This window comes from Gekko japonicus, unplaced genomic scaffold (assembly GCF_001447785.1).
Source record: "Gekko japonicus isolate JY-2015 unplaced genomic scaffold, Gekko_japonicus_V1.1 scaffold865, whole genome shotgun sequence".
NCBI classification, from domain to species: domain Eukaryota; kingdom Metazoa; phylum Chordata; class Lepidosauria; order Squamata; family Gekkonidae; genus Gekko; species Gekko japonicus.
In genome coordinates this window covers 391245-409221 of record NW_015167078.1, presented here as the reverse complement: position 1 = coordinate 409221, position 17977 = coordinate 391245, and the positions used below count along the sequence as shown (strand labels likewise).

General features: G+C 45.5%; 1 protein-coding gene across 1 annotated transcript in view; it reads left to right on the top strand.

The window, feature by feature from the left end:
* The window catches only part of LOC107111769 (cAMP-specific 3',5'-cyclic phosphodiesterase 4D-like), a 358756-nt gene that overhangs the window by 26616 nt on the left and 314163 nt on the right, over window positions 1-17977 (top strand). The window lies entirely within an intron of this gene.

Genomic DNA, 17977 nt, shown 5'->3' with positions numbered 1-17977 from the left:
CCCCAGCCTGAAGAGTCGGAGGCGTGAAGCTGCATCTGAGGCGGGGTTAGGGGACATGGCCAATGGACACCGGGGAAGGTTTTGAGGGACAACGCAGCCGGCGATACACTAACGGTGCGCATTTCCTCTCCTCTGCGTCAGTCTGTGTCTTACTGAATTATTATAAGGAGAGATTCTTTTTTAAGTAATATTTTATTAGGATGTTACAAATGCTTGTTATATAGAAGCCTTTCCTCTTGTAGGTCTGATATTGTTAGCAGACAACATAATCGGTACAAAGTTCATGATTCTGTAGTTCTTAGGGCAAACCTTTCAATGTCTGGGTCAGATAGGATTTTAGTCTCGTATCAGTAATGAATACTTTTGTTTGGGGAAGAACAAGCTTTAGCCGATATGCCTTAGGTCATGTCAAGTAAATATGTGACGCTATTACATAGACACACCTTACTTCCATTTGACCAATAAGGAGATTTTTATGTAAATGTTGTTTAAGTTTTTGTAACCAATTATGCCTTTTGAATATTATTCCCATGATGATGGTATGATGATGTCATTTTAAATATTTAACTTTATGTATTTCCTGAATATGTTCAGAATATGCTCAAGAAGAAGATGAAGAAGAAAAAGAAGAAAGTTGTCAATTTCTGGTTAACTATTTGGTCTAATTGTTTTCCTATTAATTGAGGTGTGTTTCCTGATTATGCTGAGAAGAAAGTAGTCAGTTTTGATGGGTCCTTTGGCCTAACTGTTTTCCATATTTCATTACAATAAAAAACAAGAACTTCCTCCTCATTTGACTTCATTTTTGTCATGGAATCTAATGTTTACAACAAAGTGGCACCCAGATGGGACTATCCTGCTGGTGACTTGAATTTTGCTGCTGGAGCGGGGGAGCCGGATGCCCGGGGGTGAGGTGCACCTGACTGGTTTTTTTCAGCTATCCTTGGGTCTCGGGCTTGCTCGTGGAGGCAGCTGTCTCAAGCATCAGTAGGTGGATCCTTGAAGTCCAGTGACGAGGAATCAGTTTTCTGTAAGCCGGCAAAAGAGGTACCTTTTTGGGTAGGTCTGTAAATCCTTTGTCAGTCTTCCTTATAGAGGGAGCAGGGGTGTGCCACCTGAGGGGTTTATGGGTTTTGAAGTATTGAAAAGATTAACATTATGACTCAAACAAATTTGTGTTCAAAAGCAGGTAATTACAAACTTTGGCACGATCACAGGCTGATACGTAAAGACGTTTTCATAGTCTTTTCAGGCTCATTGAGATGCATTTCCAAAAAGTATTTTTCAAAAAACATTTGACTTAATTTGAGAAACAAGTGTCATATGTTGTCAGACAGAATGGATATAGTGTGTACTAGATAAAAGTCGGAGATCCTGCTATTTTATATAGCGACAGGCTAAAGAAAAGCCTCATGCTCTGTAAAATCTATTGGGCACAAGCCAGAGAAAGCAAGGAGTGCCTTAGTCCCACTGGGGCATCATCTATTCTGGGAATAGTGCTCAAGTATTCTCATGAAAATGCAAAAAGCAAAGCTTTGATTATAATAAACCCATCAAGTAAAGAGACTGTTGGATCTAAGCCTTGAGGCCAGACCCAACAGTGCCCTTCCTCTCACAGAAGGAATCGTCTCATGAATGGAAGACTCCTTTCATGAATGGAAGGTCATTTTATGTGAATGGAAGGTATTCTTCTGTGAGTAAAGTGGTACCTGTGGATCTAGTCCCACAGTTTGGATCGAGTTCACTTTATCTATAAATAAGAATGAGAATGCACTATTAATAGTGTTCTTCTTCTCACAGGAAGAATCGTTCCATGAACAGAAAACTTATTTCATGAAAGGAAGGCCATCTTCCATTAATTGAAGGAGTTCTGTTTGTGAAGTGGTGCCTATGGATCTAGTCTCACAGTTTGGATCTAATTCACTTTTTATATAATATAAAAATGAAAATGCACTTTTAGTAGAATTACTTCCACTAGACCTAAAAGTCTGATTCACTACAGGTAAGGGCTGAAATATTGACAGGATAAAAGTAAAATGAAGCACCAAAAAGTTCACAAAATCTCAGCAAACCATATTGTACTGCATATATACATACTTCAGTAACCATGCTGCAAAATTCAAATGGATTTCAGCAAAATGGCCGTCGAACAACAAAAAAATTGAAATCACATTTCAGTACCCAATAAATTAACCATGCATAATTAATGCATTTCATCCTATCCTGGAAAATTACTCAGTTTCTAAATGTAGAAAACAACCCATGTTATTTGCAAGATGCTTCTCCTCAGACTGACACTGGGGAGATTTAAAGTCCTTCATGTAAGAAAAGAGATGACATGAATTCTGTGTGAGACTAGAGAGAGAGCACAATACAAATGAAAGGGTCCAACAGAAGAAGACCTTAAAAGCACTTCTGCCCATTGAAAACTAGAAGAAATGGGGTGAAATGTGGAAGCTTAAGCCAGGAGGGCAAACACTGAATGTGAAATACATTATCGCCCATAACAAAGAACTTCTGACACCTTTACACAGCAGCAACCCATTTTGGCAGTACAAAGCTCGGCTTAATGTCAGCAATTCAGTGAGAACAATTTGTAGTTATTTGATATATGTTCAAGTTGGATAAAAGCCTCTTGTGTGTATTTACTCCTTCCACCTGTGGTTACGAGGTAAGAGCATGTGGGAGGCAGCAAGATTTAGCTGGGGTTGACGGGAGCAGCAGCCTTAAGGAGAGGAAAGATGTTTCTTCATTGGACTGGTGCACGGCCCCTCCCCAGCTTGCGTTTGTGTCAGCATAGCAACGTCTGGCAGACATCTCGCTATTTGAAGCAGAAAATCCATAATGTCAGAAATGCTGCAATAGATGAAATGATTGACCATTGCCTGCCTCAGGATTTCCCACCTCATCTTGCTCTCTTTAGAGAGCCAGCATGGTGTAATGGTTAAGAGCAGCAGACTCTAATCCGGAGAACTGGGTTTGATTCCCCACTCCACCACATGAAACCAGCTGGGTGACCTCGGGTCAGTCACAGCTCTCGCAGAGCTGTTCTCTCAAGAGCAGTTCTTGAAAGAGCTCTCTCAGCCCCACGTACCTCACAGGGTGTCTGCTGTGGGGAGAGGAAGGAGATTGTAAGTTCCTTAAGATAGAGAAAAGTGGAGGTATAAAAAGCAACTCTCCTTCTTCTTTGGGTTGGTCCCATGTGAGAGATGAGATGGCAGGCCTCTTTTACTGCAAGGCCTATGTGCTCAGGGTGGCTATTAAAATTTAGGATTAGTTTGTAGAGTCAAAGCATCTTTGATTAAAATCCTGTCAAAGAGTCCTCATTAGCGGAATCAAAGAACCTTTTATTCTGCTCCTGTGGCTTCCTTGACAGGATTGTAATTTTTTTTTGTTCCTACAAGATTTTGAATGCTTTTAAAAATCATTACTTTCCTCTGTCCTTCATGGTTGGAATGGTGCATAAATATAAATTAATTTTGAGTTGAATATTTGTTTCAGCATCTCTGTCTGCAACATTGTTTTAAAGTAACCACAACACCAGAGGAGAACGCCATTAAGTTTGACAATAAGAGTGGGGAGGAGCTGTGGTTCACTGGCAGAGCATCTGCTTGGCATGCAGAAGGTCCCAGGTTTAATTCCCGGCATCTCCAGTTAAAAGGACCAGGCAGTAGGTGATGGGAAAGGCCTCTGCCTGAGACCCTGGAGAGCTACTGCTAGTCTGAGTAGGCAATACTGACTTGGATGGACCAAGGGTCTGATTCAGTAGAAGGCAGCTTCATGTGTACATAAGAGTAATTCATACATAGTGACAATGGGAGAGATTTAATCATGTGCTTAACGTGCCCAGTGAAATCAACTAGGATTTAAAAGTATCTTAGGCCCCATTCACATGGCGAGTTTGCCGCAGGAGAGCCATGATTGGATAGTGGATTTTCCGGGCGCGATCACACCACAACACCTGGCAAGTGGAGCGCACCCATGGCCAACCCGTGGCATGCCGCCAAAAATGCGCGATAAAAAACCCTCCTCGAAGGTAGTAGCAAACGGTTTGCCACGGGCTGCCTCCGGACTCCCTTGGTGTGATTGCGCTGGTGCGGCTTTTCCCTCCGGCCATCTTCGTTGCAGCACACATGCTGAGGGCCGGAACTGTGGGTTGCCGCTGATGCGTCTTATCCCATTGTCACTCGACTAATTGCACCGCCGCAACTAGCCACGCCTCCCCCCTGCGTTTTCCAGCATGTGTGACCGGGGCCTTAATTAACTAAGGCTGGACCATGCCCATTTATGTTTCACTAAATTCCATGCAGTTGTTCATAAGAATGCTAAATGGAGTTATTCATTAGAATGCATTTTTATTTTATTCCTTTTATGTTCTGTCCCTAATTTCACACGAGGTGATTTACAATAATGTGAGAGTAACCATTACAGTACAGCAACAATAAATAAACCTGCAGTAGTTAACTCAGCCTTGTAAAAATCTACTATGAAGGCCAGAGACTCAAAAGGATCTCAGCAAAAGCCTTGCAAGAGTAAAACAGCCTTGCAGAGTCTGCCATGCCTAATCAAGGAGGGTGTCTTTTGGCTCTCTTCTGGAAGGCTATTCCAGAGGGTTGGGGACACCACTGAAAACACTAGCGCTCTTATGGAGGCCAAATCTACCTCCCTAAATGTAGGTATCTCTAAAAGGATGTGCTAAGCTGACTTATGGTAGGTGATCCCAAGTACTACTTAATGGCTTTAAAGTTAAAACTAGTATTTAGCATTGCTAGGCTTGCCAAGTCCCCCCAGGGGGTGGGGAAACCCCCGCCCCAGAGGTCCATTCCCGCCACCGGCGGATCAGGCCCCAGGGGGAACTCCACCCCCATGTGCACGTCACCCGAAAGTGACGCGGGTATGCCGGGCACGCTGGGGCGGGGCCACGGTCATCTGAGGGAAAACTATGGTTTTCCCTCGGATGGTCCTGGCCCCGCCCCCAGCATGCCCGGCGTACCCGCGTCACATCCGGGTGACGTGGATGCGGCGCGCGCGCTCCAGACACAGGCCGGGAGTCCCCCGCTGTGGTAAGTTTCTGACCTGGCAACCCTAAGCATTGCACCCAAAAAAATATTAACAGTTGTTGTAGAATTGGGGTTGCATGCACTGTGCAATGTCAGCCTGTCCTGAATACGGGGTGTGGCCACTGAAGATTTCCATTGGTAATGAGCAGTGATGTCAGTTGGAAAAAAACATTTGGGTGTGTGTTTCATTGGTTGCTGGAGGCTGGCTTCTTGAAGCCAGGGTTGGTTCTGGTCCCTTACCCACTTCAAGAAGAGGGAAGAAAGATCTCAGACTAGTGTTAAATTAAAGGCAATAGTGTTTATATTATGTTGTGTCCTTTTTGTGACTTCCCTACCTTGCATTAAGGGCCTTCTTGGTTGAGTCACTAACACTGTGAAATTCCCCAGGGAGATTTGTCTGTTCCCTGCCGTTGTTATCTTCTGCCTGCTGGTAAACTTTTTTGCTTTTTGTGGCAGTCCCTTATTGATCCTTCTCCCCATTTATGTTTTTAATTGCTTTTAATTGTTTCCATGTTGGTGGGGGCACATCATCTATATTTCGAGAGGGACAGACCCTACGGAAGCTGGGATTCTTTTGGTAGAGATCACAGGGTGTGCGGAAATCCCAGTTGCCCCCCTTCCTATAAGTAAAAAAACTTTGGTGGTGGCAGATAGGTTTCCCATCCTAGGACGTTGATGGGTTCTAAGGTTGGCCTTCCATGGTGGGCTCTACTCTTTTCCAGTGGCAATCCATCTGAGAGATATTTCTGTGCACCAGGCTAAGCCCTCACTCACCCAGACAGTGAATTGTTATATTTTCAAGTTATTTTCAGGGCAGCCCCATGTAAAATGCTTTACAGTAGTCCATCCTGAAGGTTAAAGAATGGTGAATCAGTTTTAGTGGGCTGGCAGAATCCAAGAAGGAAGAAAGTCTTAAAAAAATTAAAAGTTTTCTTAGCACTTTTTTCATGAAAGACAAATTGACTACGTCCAGTCCTAGTTAGCAAACCTTCCATCTTGTTTGAATTCAATTTCAGCTTGTTCTTCCTCATCCATTTGACTGCAGCTTTCAAACATGACTCCAGACAGAGACAGCAGCATCTGGGGGTTTAGACAGTTTTATTTAAATCTTCAGAGGTTAAAATCCTTTCTGCTACAAATTAAAACAAGCACTGTATTTATTTCAACTGTAAAGCCATAGACGGAATTAGATTCGAAAAATCAAGACTGGTTATTTTGGAGGTCTGGCTTTGTGATTCCATCTGCTTCTCTCTCACACACACACACACACTCACACTCACAAGTCCCCTCTGCCTGTGTGTTCTTATTTCCACAAAGAGAAGAGAGAAGAAGAAGAGATTGGATTTATACCCCTCCCTTCACTACCTGAAGGAGTCTCAGAGTGGTTTATAATCCCTTCCCCTCCCCCTCCCCACAAAAGACACCCTGTGAGGTAGGTGGGGCTGAGACAGTTCTTGAGAGAACAGCTCTGAAAGAACTTATGTCTGATCCAAGGTTACACCGGCAGAAGCATATGGAGGAGTGGGGAATCAAACTCGGTTCTCCCAGATTAGAGTCTGCACTCCTAACTATTACACCAGAGGGCACACTCTTCATCAACAGGTTTTTCTATAGACTCAGAGGACTCCATGGAAATGCAGAAAAATCTGAAAAGTAAAAAGGGGGGATTAAATTCCCTCTCTCAAATAAAAAAACATTATCCATGCATGCACGGATAGACACACGACTTACGTTTGAGGGCCCGGCTGATGCTTCTGCTCCGGTGGAGCCACCCCAGGCTGGACCATGGGGCAGGAATTGCCAGGAACTACTCTGAGCTCAACCACAGTAGTGGGGGATGCTGGGAGCAGCTACAGGCCCAGCTACAGTGGCACAGAACTTAGGGAGAGGCTCTGGGCCCAGCTGTGATGGTGGCCAGTGGCAGGAGCTGCTCTGGGCCTGACTGCCACCGGGAGCTGCTCCAGGCTTGAAGCAGCTCCCAGGCAGCTCAAAGGCAGACAAAAAGAAGGGGGAAAGAGAAATAATGGAGGATTGGCTTGTGAAAGAGAAAGGGAAATATAAAGGCATTGGTCTGGGGGAGAGAGAAAGAAGGGGAGATTGAAAGCAAATCAGCCAGTATCATAATGCCCCTGTATAAATCGATGGTATGTCCTCATTTGGAGTACTGTGTACAGTTCTGGTCACCACACCTAAAAAGGGATATTATAGCATTGGAAAAAATGCAGAAAAGGGCAACTAGGGCCCCGGTCACACAGGAGGTTTAGGGCTGGAAGAGGGACGGATCGGGGGCACAGCAAACGGTCATGATCAAACCGCAACATCTGGGAAGCGGCGCGCACCCGTCCCCGTTCCAGCCCTTCAGGCCGAAAATGTGCAGCAAAAAAGAACCTGCTAAAGAGCAGGACTTACCTAAAACGCCGCAGCAAGTGCGGCTGTTGGATTGCCAGCGCGGCCGTCTGCAGGAGCAATCAAGGCTCACAGCTGAACTGCGCATGCGCACACATGTGCAGCCGGCGGTCTCGCATGCTCTTCCATGGCTTTCTCCCCGGCATCTGATCGTGCCGGGGAGCAACTGCACGGCGGCTCACGGGATCTGTGTGATCCTGCTGACACGTGTCTCTTTTGGTGCAGCTTTCAAAAGCCGCACTTTCCCCGCATCAATTCCCCCCCCATGTGGCAGGGGGCCATTAATGATCAAATGGTTGGAACACTTTCCCTATGTTTCCCTATGAAGAAAGGTTAAAGCGCTTAGGGCTCTTTAGCTTGGAGAAACGACGGCTGAGGGGTGACATGATTGAGGTTTATAAGATTATGCATGGGATAGAGCAGGTTGAGAAAGAAATACTTTTCTCCCTTTCTCACAATACAAGAACTCATAGGCACTCCATGAAATTGCTGAGCAGTTGGGTTAGAACAGATAAAAGGAAGTCCTTCTTCATCCAAAGAGTGATTAACACACGGAATTCACTGCCACAGGAGGTGGTGGCGGCTACAAGCATGGACAGCTTCAAGAGGGAAGTAGATAAGCATATGGAGCAGAAGTCCATCAGTGGCTATAGATAGGAACTCTCAGTCTTGGGCAAGTGATGCTCTGTATTCTTGGTGCTTGGGGGGGGCAACAGTGGGAGGGCTTCTAGTGTCCTGGCCCCACTGCTGGACCTCCTGATGGCACCTGGTATTTTTGGCCACTGTGTGACAGAGTGTTGGACTGGATGGGCCTTTGGCCTGATCCAACATTGGCGACTCTTATGTTCTTATGGGATTGGCTGGGGGGAGAGAAAGGGAAATATGGGAGCATTGGCTGTGGGGAGAGAAAGAAGAGGAGATTGGCAGGGGGAAAGAAAGGGAAATATGGGAGTATTGGCTGGGGGGAGAGAAAGAACGGGAATTAGCTTGGGGGGAATGGAAATATGGGGGTATTTGCTTGGGGGGAAGAAAGAAGGGGATTGGCTGGGGGGAGAGAAAGGGAATTATGGGAGTATTGGCTGGAAGGTAGAGAAAGAAGGGGGATTGGCTTGGGGGAGAAAGGGAAATATGGGGTGACTGGCTTGGGGGATAGAAAGGGGGATTGGCTTGGAGGAACAGAGAGAAAGAGAAAGGAGGAGAGATTGGCTTGGGGAGAGAGAAATAAGGGGGATTGGCTGAGGGAGAGTAGGGGAAATATGGGGTGTTGGCTGAGGGAGAAAGGGGGATAGTCTTGGGGGAGAGAAATAAAGGCGATATTGGCTTGGGAGAGAGAAGGGGAAATATGGGGCGGCTGGGGGAGAAAGCAGGGGAATAGGGAGAAAGAGAGAAAGAAAGGAGGAGATATAGGCTTGGGGAAGAGAAGCGGTGATTGGCTGGGGGGAGAAAAAGGGAAATATGGGAGAACTAGTTTGGGGAAAGAAGGGGTATTGACTGGGGGAGACAGAGAGAAAGAGAAAGGAGGAGAGATTGGCTTGGGTGGAGAGAAAAAAAGGGGGATTGGTTTGGGAGAGAGAAAGACAAAGAAGGGGAAATTGGCGTCGGGGAGCCAGAAAAGAAAAGAAGGGTTATTTGCTTGTTGGGAAGAGGAGAAGAGAAAGAAAGGGAGATTGGCTTGGGGGAAGAGAGAAAGAGAAGGTATTGGGTTGGGGAGAGAACGAAAGAGAAAGAAGGGGAAGGGGAAAGAACCAAAGGTGGGAGAATGCCCCTTCCCCACAAGTTTCTCGTGGGTCCCCACTTGTGTGTGTGTGTGTGTGTGTGTGTGTTAGCTACAATAATTTTTACTTCCCTCAGCTATGAAAATGTTATCTAAATTGAAAGTATTATCATTATTTAAAGAATACAGTTAGCAATTAAAGGAGCAGGATTAAGAAATGAAGAACATTCCCTGGCTAAATGTCCCTCTGAGGCTTGCAGTGATTGAAACTTTTCTTAATTTTCGCAAGCCCTACTTAGGCCAGATCCTTTCAGAATGCTGGTGCTGTCTTCTTAGGTATGGAGCTTCATGTATTTTTCCCCTCTCTCTCTTCATATCAGCTCAGTGCAAAAATCATTTCTTGTGTAACACAAAGGCTTCTGTTGAGACCTCATGCAAAACCATCCTTTATTTTTACTACAGTTAATTTGCAAATTCAGGATTTGATTCACTGATCATTATTCCGAATCCCGGTTTTCTTCAACAAATGGTTCCATTGTTTTCTCTCTGAGAGGGTGTCACTGGGAAACAAGCCAGGAATAAACCTGTTTTAAGCAAGGCTGTTTGTGTATGCACATCACATATCATACAAAGCTAATCTAACTGTGGCTAATAAACCAACTTCAGGTGGACATTCAGTGGACCCTAACTACCTATAGTTGATGGAGTGCCCTGCATTTGGGCAGTCACTTCTGTTAAACCACAGATTTGTGCAATGTCTGAATGAAGGAAAAGAGGCAGAAGCATATATAAAGAGGTGAACTGTAGAAAGATTTTTTGGAAAATGTTATGACCAGTAGAAATAATAAAGTGGGTTAGAAAATGTGTTAAAGGTATGTTGGCATTTCAAATTGGCAAAAGGTTTGAGTACCTTGGCCGATGAAAACATTTTCCTTGCTCAGCTACCATTCTATATGTGCCTACTGGCAAGTGAAAAAGTATGTCAAAGTCGGATGTCATGTAAATCAATTACATCAGGTAACAGCCTCTGATTCACTCATATCCAAGTTGACTCCGTCATTGCTCTTGTGCTTTTCAAAGTAACATTGTACTTTGATCATTCTATAACTCCAGCTGATAAAGAAAGATTAATGCAATTTGCTGTACATTTGGCTAGTGTCAAATTAATTTCTCTCTCTCATATACATTTGCTGTTGTTTATCTCAGAGGCAAATTGCCCTTTCACATCTCACTGGGCAATTGTTGTCCCAAGAGGAACTATGGCTTGGGAAATTGTGGATACTTTTTGGAGAGTACCATAGTCATGGTTTTGTACCACTTCTGTCAGTTTTGTATCAGTTTAGTTATCAAAAATCTCTATAGTACTGAGAGTTCTGTATTAGTGATCCTTATATAATTCTGGGGTAAAGTTATGACAGTAAACTCAGTTTTAAATCCATAAAGTAGGAACAACCATATTTCTCTAGAATGCATTATGATAATCTATATGCTTGTAGAAAAATTGATTACTTGCATGCAGTTCTCATTGTGATTATATGCATAGCTAAACTTTCTGTGAGAAGATGAGGCCTTCATTTCACTTTAATGGAATGATAAATACCAACTTGTCAGGAATTCTGGAGCTTGAACCAGAAAGTTCATGGCCCAAGGCTGAGCTTTAGGACCCAGTAGGGTTGCCAAGTCTTACCTTTAGCTGGAGCGGGGGACTCCCGGCTGTTTCCTGGAGCGCGTGCGCGCCGCAACCACATCACCCGGAAGTGACGTGATCATGCTGGGCACGCTGGGGGCGGGGCCACGACCATCTGAGGGAAAACCATAGAGTTTTCCCTCAGATGACCGTGGCCCCACCCCCAGCGTGCCCGGCGTGGTCGCGTCACGTCCGGGTGACGTGCATGTCACGTACTTTGGGGGTGGGGTTCCCCCGGGGCCCAATCAGCTGGTGGCGGGGAACGGGCCTCTGGGGCGGGGGTTTCCCTGCCCCCTGGGGGGACTTGGCAAGCCTAGGACCCAGTCAAGTGTCCCAGCCTTGGTACTGTTTGTGTTTGGACCTCAAAGACTCTCTCAGGAATAGAAAGCCTCAGAATTAGCCAGAAATTTGGTCTTCTGCTCCTGTGCGATCAGCATTAACTACTTTCTGCCTACTGGGCTTCAGCAGAATGCTCATCAAGGGCTGTCATGGCAAGGCATCTGCTGAGGCCTACAGCCTAACAGAGGGTACAGCATCAGCCACAGATGCTTGACTCACCCATGTCCATCATCAGCAGAGTATCACCTGAGAGGTCCTCTGAAGCAATCTCACATTTCAAGGTGGGAGAGAAACACGGAGGGAGCAGAGCATCATCTTTCACAGGCCCTTTTGCTTTTCACCCCAACAGGGCTTTGAGCAATGTGAATTATTCTCCCTTCCCTGTTTCAGGATGTGCATGTGTGTGCATGCCCAAGGAGACAGCGTGTGTTGTGGGGCCACTGGAGAGGGCACTCCAAATCCTGGGGCCCGTGTTTCGATTTTAGTTTTGCCAGATCCTAGCTCCAAAAGTGGCCTCAGGGCTCCTGAGCTGGAAGATCCTGTCAGCCTAGACTCAGTTACCACCCCCATCCAGGCTTGACCTACCCTGACACTGATCTGGATAATAGTACTACTGAGAATGTGATCGACATCTAATACGTTTCTACCAGCAAGTCCGTTTTGTTGTTGCAACTCCATTTTGCTGTTGCCTTCTTGGGTGCAGTTTTTTAAATCCTGCTGTTTAATTCCATGGGATTACCCCTGGAAATAATTCATTCAAAATATGCATTAGGGAATGTTGTCTGTGGTATCCCTGACTCATCAAAACTGAAGTGCCTCATTAATTCCTGAAGTTCATGCAAGGTTGACTCCATGCAACTGACAGTTCTGCTAAACTATGAGCTCGTCTAGAGGCAGCTTTAAAAAGGTTGGCAGACAGTATCTGTTTCAAAACCCAGGAATGTTATCTGGGTAATCAGACTTTCAGTGGTCTGTGTAGAGATGCCCAATTCACTAGTCATTGCAGCAAATTCATACTTTAGTAAGGCGCAATGATCAATCCCCCGAGGTCTTACTAACAGAAAATCATCTGAATAATGGCCCATAGAACAAAATCTCATATAGCTCCTTGGTGACAACTCAAGCATAGTGCTCACTCTCCTAAAGTCTGCAGAAGGATATATAGAACAGCCAACAGGCAGTGCCCTGTTCCTACAGAGAGCACCATCTATTAGGTTTGCTAGCCTCCAGGTAGGGGCTGCAATTACAACTAATCTCTGGAATACAGAGCGGTGGAATTTGGGGTGTTTTTGCTTTGAGTAGTATCTGCAGTAAAAGGTAAAGGTTCCCTTGCTCGAAAGCCAGTCGAGTCCAACTCTAGGGTTGCGGTGCTCATCTCCGTTTCAAAGCCGAAGAGCCAGCGCTGTCCGAAGACGTTTCCGTGGTCATGTGGCCGGCATGACTAAACACCAAGTCGGACGGAACGCTGTTACCTTCCCACCGAAGTGGTACCTATTTATCTACTTGCAATTTCTTGCTTTCGAACTGCTAGGTTGGCAGGAGCTGGAACTAGAGATGGGAGCCCACTCCATCATGCGGCACCCGGGTCTCGAACTGCTGAACTACTGACCTTCCACAGCTTGCAGTTCAGCATCTTAACCACTTGAGCCACCGCAGCTCCAGTATTTTTAGTAGAGGGTAGCAAAAACCAAGGGATATTCAATGACACCGATAGATTTCAGGACTGAGGTAAACAACAAAAACAGCACTTCCTCATTCAATGAACTGGATGTCATTATTATGACAGCCACTATGGTAGATGGTTTCTGGGCTTTTTCCACTCTTCCCGCTACAAGCCGGCCCTACTTCCTAAGATCTAGCTCCAGGAACACTGTATGTGATGGAGGGCAGACAGAGATGTAGCCATGGAGGGAACTGGTGAACCCTCCCCCACATACATATGGAAATTGTTTCTATTTGTGCACAGGATTATCTGGATCCTGGCCAATGAGTTCTTAAACATTGTAGTTAATCGTAGTAAATATGTGCACAAAATATATGATAGTTTGGCCTATATAAAGAGTATGTTTTCTCAAGCCCCCTGTCCTAGGGCTGGCAAGTCCCCCCGGAGGGCAGGGAGTCCCCTGCCAAAAGGGCCCCCAATCCACCGGTCCCAATCTGGCCGGCGGGGGGAACCCCACCCCCGAAGTGACCAGATCAGGTCGACGTGCCCAGCGTGATGACATCGCCTGGAAGTGACATAATCCCGCTGGGCATGTCGCCGAGCAATGCTGTAGCAGTCGCCCTGAAAACTCTATGGTACCATAGAGTTTTTTAGGGTGATTGCTAGAGCGTCACTCAGCGATGTGCCCACCGTGATTATGTCACTTCCGGGTTATGTCATTGGGGCGCGCGTGCAAAACTCCCGGACCAGGACTGGGTCCCTCTTGCTATGCCAGGTAAGAGACTTGGCAAACCTACCCTTTCCAGATAAAGTCAGTTGTACCTATAGCTTGATGGAATCAGTTAGTTTCAGAGGGTAGCAGCCTCTGTTGGTAATTGATAATTCACAAGTTCAGAACAATGGACCCCCTCAGGGGTGAATCGGGACATAGGATTCTTATTTCACTGGATCATATTTCCTCCAGGGGAACTGATCTCTATTGCCTGAATATCAGTTATAATTCTGGGAGTTCTCCAGGCTCAACCTGGAGGTTGGCAGCCCTTCATTTCTAGGAATTGATATGCTGCTGCTTCTGTTCTGACTCAGATATGCTGACCATGTTTTTAATGTAAATATTGACATGTTGTTGCCCTCGTCCACTGATTTTCTTGGGGATAACCTTTAAAAATTGTTCTGAGCCTATCTCAGAAGATGAAAGTAAGGCTATCTGGGGAGGGAGGGAGGAGATCATTTTCAGAAAAGTCACTTGTGGTTTGTGTAGTTAGCTTAATGCAGTTTAATTAATGGACTGAATGTTTCTACATTGGGGTGTTGGAGAGGCAATTGATATAATTGACAATCAATACAATTAATTTCGTTAATCATCCTTTGCAGCATTGCAAGTTGTAGATCAAACAATTTGCCAATTGATGTGCCTAGCTGTGAATTCAGTTTTTGCTACAAAAACATTAAACATCTTGGGGTGGATCTGGTACATAATTTCTGCGTGTACAGAATGCTCTGTCTAACTTATTCTATCCCCACTTGCATTTCCACTTGGACAAGACACCATGCAACCAGTTTCTGGGCACTATAATATACAGGGAGGAAAGTGGTGGTGGTTGTGCTAGATCCTGTTCCAGCAGAACGATGGTAACTCCATTTGTGTTTGGCCTTGTGCATTGCTGGATCCAAGCACTTGTCTCATTCTGAATAGCACAATGTATAGCTTTAGTAGCCTGACCTGGACATTTTTATTTGCATATTTATTTACGTATTTTTGTTTCTTTCTTTTACAGGTAAGTACCATCACGAACCATATATCTTGGGGTAAGTGTTTGGAGTTGAACAGATCTTGCTATCGGACAACTTTTCTAGCTTGACATGTTAAAGATGCAGTAAAAACTATAGGGAAGGGATGGCTAAACAGTGGCCCTTGAACATGAGCAGGTCAAATCTTATGGCTACAGTTTAGAAGAAATTAGTTGCTGCCAACTGATGGAAAGCAGGAATTTGATTTCATAGGCAGTGGGGAGGTGATGTGAGCTGGAAAGGATGCTGTATGCTGCCCTCACCCCTGTTGCCTCCCTGCTCCCCACCCAAGGTGCTTTTCTAGCAACCATGCTTTGAGGTGAGCTCTGCCATGACAATAATGACTCTTGGCCAGGGTGGGAAATGCTGGCAGGGAGGGGAAGCACTCTTTCCCAGCACAAAACCCCTCAGCAATCATCCTCTGATACATTACTGGGCACCAGTCTGGCACAGACTGTGTTCTAACAGACAGGTCATCTCACTGTCAGATCTAGCTAGGCCTTTGCGTAGAGTAGAATCCCCTTTCTGCACAACATTCTACTGAAAGAGCAGGGGAAATTCTCCTGTTGCCAGTATTTTATTGTGCCCATGGTGTTTTGTGTTGTCCAGGTGAGTTCAAATAAGCATGCCCTAGTGATACAAACAGCCCATTTTTATAATACAAATCTGCAATCTGATTAATATTCCTTTGAGCCAAAGCCTCAAACATGCTGGGATTTCCCATTATCAATTATGAGTGAAAATACTCCCAATTCGCTGTGATTTCAGAATCCCTGTCACAGAAAGTATCTGTGAATATGAGGCTTAAGACTCAGAATTCCTGCATTACATTTTTATGGCAGTGATTTTAGGGCAATGCTGTTGTTCATTTTGAGACAGTTTTGTTTCTTGTGGGAGGCTGAACTAAAAAGCTTTTTTTTTTTTTTTTGGTCTTTGTGCGTGCTGTTATTGAAAGAGCTTGAAAACCCTTTTGTGCAATCAAGACTTTTTGAAAACCATCTGCGCAATTGCTGTTTATCTGAATGATGGTTTTGAATACCCAGAGATCAGAAAGGCCTGGAATGGGCAGTACTGGATAAGTAGGTCTCTAATTATATGTATTAGATTAAGCTATAGTTAGTAACCTCATTAATTTTTAAAAAAAGAAACAGCACTTTTAAAATCCACAGACTAAGATCAAGTGTAGCACAGACTCTTTTGTAAATTCAGACCTCTTGCAAGTTGCCTCACTTACTTATGTGCTTTGTGGACAAAAAGGAGGGGCCTTTAAATCTTGCAGGAGGGAGGGAGGGAGTGCACACCACTCCCCTTCTTCTCGAAAGCATTCAAAGGATCCCTTGATTTGGGGAAGGGGCGGGGGGGGGGGGGGCTTGAAGAAGTAGGGTTCCTTCAAGGAAGGGGGCGGAGCCCCCAACAGCCCCACTGTAGCCATGGGCCAGTGTTTGGTTAGCAGTCTTCCAACATTTTGTGATCGGCTTTAGTACTTCATGGCAGCCGATTTCTGGGGACACATGCTCCCTGTTCCCAAAATTACTCATGCCAAGGAGGGAATTAGAAGGGCTTTTCTTTGAAAAAGGGAATCATAAGCCCATTCTAATGTGTCAAGCTCTTAGTGAGATGGTTTGGCTGAAAGCCAGGATTGAAGGCAATAGTTACTGAACTGTTAAATAACACATTGTATCCTCTCAACTTGTGTTGTACAGTTCGGAGCCTAGTATTGGTGAACTGCTATGCTTTTTTACCCTCTCTGAGTGAATCAAAATGAAACTTAAGGAGTAAGCTCTGTCTCAACCTACATTTAACCCACTAAGTACAATGTGCTAAGTTCAAGAAGCCCTCAGATGCACTGTGGCCCCGGTCACATGGCAAAGTTGCCGCGGGAGAGGCACAGATGGTGGGTGGATTATCCGGGCAAGATCACACCCCAACATCTGGGAAGTGGCACACACCCGTGGCTTACCGCCGAAAATGCGTGTTAAAAAACTAGTACCTCCAAAGTACTAGTAAACATTTGCCATGGGTTGCCTCCAGACTCCCGTGGTGTGATCGCGCCGGCACCCGGCATTCCCCTCCGGTCCCTCATTTACCCGCCGGCGCCGAGGGAAGGACCCGTGGTATGCCGCCGGCGCGTCTGATCACGTAATCGTGGATCAAACTGCGCCAGGGCAATTAGCCACACCTCCCCCCGCGATATCCAGCCCATGTGACCGGGGCCTGTGTTGTTTTTTTTAAAAAAACCACTGAAAACAACCCACTCTTTTCTACCACTTTTTCTACAAATATAGCACCTTAATAAAATAGAAATGGGCACAGAAATTATTCTGGCATTTCAGCCTTTACCCCATTCCCATCCTCAGAGAAAGAACATAACAGAGACCCACCAGTTTTGTCCTTTGGCATATTACCCAGATGCACCCAGATAGGTAAATGGATCCAGCAGTAGAAAGAAAACCCTGAAGAGAATACTCAAGTGACTGTCCTTTTTTCACAGTATGTGCATCATATGTGCAGAAGCTCCTTGTACAGATATTCATGCTCAGTGGGGAGGATACACTAACCTAAGGCTTGGTCCCATCTCCCATTGTCTTATATCCTTCACAAGGGGCTGTGTATGATGAACCGGTCTGAAGTGCTTTCCAGATGAAAACCTGCACAAAGGCACTGCTGTGGTTTCCTGTCTGATCACTAGAGGTCATCTTTCCTCTCTGCATCATGATCCACTGTAAAGTACTATACAATAACAACAGCTGTAGCCATTGTAATTTGACTGATGTGCAGGGGTCTTGTTGTAGAAAAAGAGCTGCCGGAGCTCATTAGCATAACTCATTAGCATAACTTATTTGCATATGCCACGCCCCCTGACATCACCGGAAGTGACAGAAGGCCACACCCCCTGACATCACCGGAAGTGTGTCAGAAGGCCCGGCTACTTACCCTCCTGCTTCATCCTCATTCCCAAACGGAATGAGGATCGAAGCAGAGGGCGGGGTAAAGAAGGGGGCGGGGCTTCACCACGTGACCGCCCCGCCCCCTAGAGGTTCTCTTCCGGAGCTCCGTACCTGAGAGCTCCCCCCCGACTAGAGCCCTGCTGATGTGCATTAAGTAAATCATGGTAGCCATCAGCTACAAATGCAGGTTCAGATCTCCCCTCAGCCAAAAGGTAGTAGGTAGTCTTGGGGAGGCATGATTACACAGTTTCAGTCCTTCAGGGCTTGTTAGAGGAAGGGTAAGATATAAGTACAACAAAAATGAAGTGATGAGTTTGTGGGGTGGGGGATAATCTGACCGCTTCTAAAAAGATACATTGCACCATGATA